The sequence below is a fragment of the Macaca mulatta genome, chromosome 4 (assembly GCF_049350105.2).
Source record: "Macaca mulatta isolate MMU2019108-1 chromosome 4, T2T-MMU8v2.0, whole genome shotgun sequence".
Taxonomy (NCBI): domain Eukaryota; kingdom Metazoa; phylum Chordata; class Mammalia; order Primates; family Cercopithecidae; genus Macaca; species Macaca mulatta.
In genome coordinates this window covers 155621935-155625642 of record NC_133409.1, presented here as the reverse complement: position 1 = coordinate 155625642, position 3708 = coordinate 155621935, and the positions used below count along the sequence as shown (strand labels likewise).

The 3708-nt window shown below is 43.9% G+C and overlaps 1 non-coding gene across 1 annotated transcript; it reads left to right on the top strand.

Moving 5' to 3' along the window:
• Positions 1 to 1226: 1226 nt before the first annotated feature.
• TRNAI-AAU (transfer RNA isoleucine (anticodon AAU)) lies at positions 1227 to 1300 on the top strand. Its single transcript has one exon. It is a non-coding gene; the product is annotated as a tRNA-Ile (tRNA).
• Positions 1301 to 3708: the final 2408 nt, after the last annotated feature.

Below are 3708 nucleotides of genomic sequence, written 5' to 3'. Positions count from 1 at the left end.
AAATGTAAAGTTAGAAAATAAATGGCAAATTTGGCTAGTCAAAGGATATGATTCTCATTTCCAAGGCAAAGACATGAATATAAAGCATTAAACGCATTATATACTAATAGTGCATATCCAAGATAAGACTTTACAATTTACATATATATAAATACGTATATGCATATACGTGTAAATAGAGGGGGAGGGCATAAGGAGAGCATTAAAATGTACATAGGCCAATTAACTTTTGAAAATATTATTACCCTTAACTAACAGAAACAGTCATGGTAGGAAGAGGGTAAAAGTAGAATCTTGTCAAGAAAACAGACAGTAAATCATGATTAGCTCCCTCCCTGGGTTGTCATCTGCCAGCAGGAGGATCAGGCTCCGTCTGGAAGCGGGGCACCTCGCAGGGGCAAATGTTTCACGCCTGCTTCCTCTGAGTTGTCGAATCCCGGCCTCGCCTCCTTCTCCCTTTTCAGATCGCAGGATTTCTCTCCCCTGCAGATAACGGCCCTTACTCCGGAAACGCCCTCGCTCCGTAATCCCTATTATTGTTTGGGGGGTTTGGTTCTGCCAGGGACGAGGCCAGGTCAGATGCTCAAGAGAAGCTGTCTCCACCGACCTTTTGCCTCAGGGGATCCCAGTTCGCTCTCGAGCGCCACTAGCTGTCCTGTGACGGGAACTGCAACGGCAAATGTGTGACTTTCTTGAGCGCAGCGTCACAGGCCTGGGAAGCGCCGCTGAGACTTCAGGGTCGTAGTGACAGAGGAACCACCCAAGGCTAGGAGGGGAGAGGGTGCAGTTCCCGGATCCCTAAACCTTCGGGAAGAGCCGACCTGTCCTGAAGGGTCTCCAAGAACAGAGAGGACACTGCGCCACTCACTCGGGAGCCGCGTCCTTTCAACCATGAGACGGCTCCGTGGGCCAACGGTTCCCTGATCCGCTGGCCGAGATATCAAGCTTGGATGCAACTTCGGATTCACCCCAGGCAAAAGGAAGGAAGCCCGGATTGGGAACCTTGTCCTGAATCTTCTCGGATCAGAATTAGCAGGATAAGAAAAGCTGTTTCCCCGTAAGAAACAGGGTTCTTCGGTGTTCAATGTGGAGCTCCGCCACTCCCAGCCCGGGTGAAGGAAAAGTGGAAAACAAAATGAATGTAATTATCTATTCGAAGATAAATTTCAATAAAACATGCCGTTTGATAGTAATTTATAATGTGGAAGTACGGTATCCTGTCATCTGGCCGGTTAGCTCAGTTGGTTAGAGCGTGGTGCTAATAACGCCAAGGTCGCGGGTTCGATCCCCGTACGGGCCAATTATTCACTGTGGTTTTACCGCTGGTATCCCAGACGTCTAACAAACGTATAACTGTGTGTTCCTCCAGGCTTAACTTTGCGCCAGCAAAACGAGTTTGTGAATTTGGTGCGCCCTCCCTTACTCAAGAGCAGGTAATTTGGTCTGGGAAGCTTCTCTCCCTCCCCTCCAAGGCATACCTACAAAACAAAAGGGCTTACAAGGCACCTTACAGTGGCAGAGGTACGATTGGAGGCTCTTGTGATTCTTGTCCTCCTCTGCCGGGGGAAGTTTTCTTGGAGTAAAACGCTGAATTATTTGATTACCTAAAAAAAAAAAAAAAAAAAAAACACACACACACATGTAAAACCACCTACCATTTATATCATTCATGCTGGGTCATTCCGTTTTCTTCTTTTCAGTCTAAGAGAAAACAAGATTATAAAGTGAGATAGAAAAAATTTCCAAAACTTCAATAATAGCAATGACAAAGATCTTTGTTTTATATACTCTGAACACTTATTCCAACAAGAACAGGATACACACCTTTAAAAATATTTTTCTAATTTAAGAGTTTTGTAAAAAATAAAAACACCTTATTATTATACAAAGCAGAAACATTTAAAAAAAAACTTTAAAAAGACATATTAAAAAGTTATCTTTTTTTTTTTTTTTGGAAACAGAGTCTTGTTCTGTAGGCCAGGCTGGAGTGCAGTGGCCCAATCTCGGCTCACTGCAATCCCTGTCTTCCAGGTTCAAGCGATTCTCCTGCCTCAGCCTCCCGAGTAGCTGGGATTATAGGCGTGCAGCACCACGCCTGGCTAATTTTTGTATTTTTAGTAGAGACGGGGTTTGGCCATGTTGGCCAGACTGGTCTCGAACTCCCAACCTCAGGAGATCCACCCGCCTAGGCCTCACAAAGTGCTGGGATTACAGGCGTGAGCCACGGAGCCCAGCCTTTCCTTCCATTTTTATTCTTCATCAGCTCAATTCTTACCACCACCTTCTATAGGTAAATTCTGTCCTTAATTTTTCGTATATCCGTACTGGGTTTCTTTATTTAAATACTGCATTTATATTGATTATTTGTTCCTCTTTTTCACACAAAAGAGAGCTTAGTTATTTACTCGTTGTTTTGCGTTTATGCTTTTTCTCAATGTATTTTAGATGTGTTAAATTGCACTTTTCAACTTTGTACACTGTTAAAATCAGAGCTTGTTTGGGAGGATGAGGTGGGCGGATCACGAGATCAGGAGATCAAGACCATCCTAGCCAACATGGTGAAACACTGTCTCTACTAAAAACACAAAAATTAGCCGGTGTGGCGGCAGGTGCCTGTAGTCCCAGCTACTTGGGAGGTTGAGGCAGGAGAATTGCTTGAACCCAGGAGGCCGAGGCTCCAGTGAGCCAAGATCGTGCCACTGCATTCCAGCCTAGGTGACAGAGCAAGACTCTGTCTGAAAAAAAAAAAAAAAAAAAAATTAGAGCTTATTTTCAAATGAGTTGATCCTACTAGCCAGGAGTTGAATCTAGATTCTTCTTGTACACTGTACAAAATGCAGGCTTTTTCATCCTAGGAAAGAGGATGGTGTAGATGCTATCCTTAATTTTATCTCGTAACATAAACAAAGCACTTTCTTTCCTAGACCATATGATCATCAAAGAGGTTTGAATATGGGCTCCCAAGCTGTACAATGATCAAAGGACATTACATATAATTTCAATAAATATTTATTCATCTCTCACTCTTCACTATGGCAATCTGCTGTCTCTGGTGAAAAAATATAATACTAAGTAACAGAGTACAAATATAATACTAAGTAGTACAAAAAGATGTGCATGCATGAATATTATATATATGTATATATGTGTGTGTGCTAGCTAGCAGTCTAGCTCTATTGCCCAGGCTGGAGTGCAGTGTCATGATCTTGGCCAACCGCAACCATGCCCGGCTGAAAGCCACTCCATCTTGGATGTTAATCCACCATGTTGACCTCTGATTAACCCCAGTTCTGGCAATGCCTCTAAGAGTTCTACTTTGAGATAAAATAAATCCTGCAATTAGGTGAAAACCTTGATGTTACTGTAATCACATACTTACTATACGTAAATCCTGCCCTTAGGCTGGACGAGGTATGTCACACCTGTAATCTCAACCCTTTGGGAGGCTGAGGTGGGCGGATCAGTTGAGGTCCGGAGTTTGAGACCTGCCTGGCCAACACGGTGAAACCCCCATCTCTACCCAAAACACAAAAATTGGTTTTGGCATGGTGGGGCGCGCCTGTAGTCTCAGCTACTCCAGAGGCTGAGGAATGACAATCGCTTGACCTGGGAGGGCAGAGGTTGCAGTGAGCCAAGATCTGGCCACTCCAGCCTGGGTGACAGAAGGAGATCCTGTCTCAAACAAAACAAAACAAAACAAAACAAAAA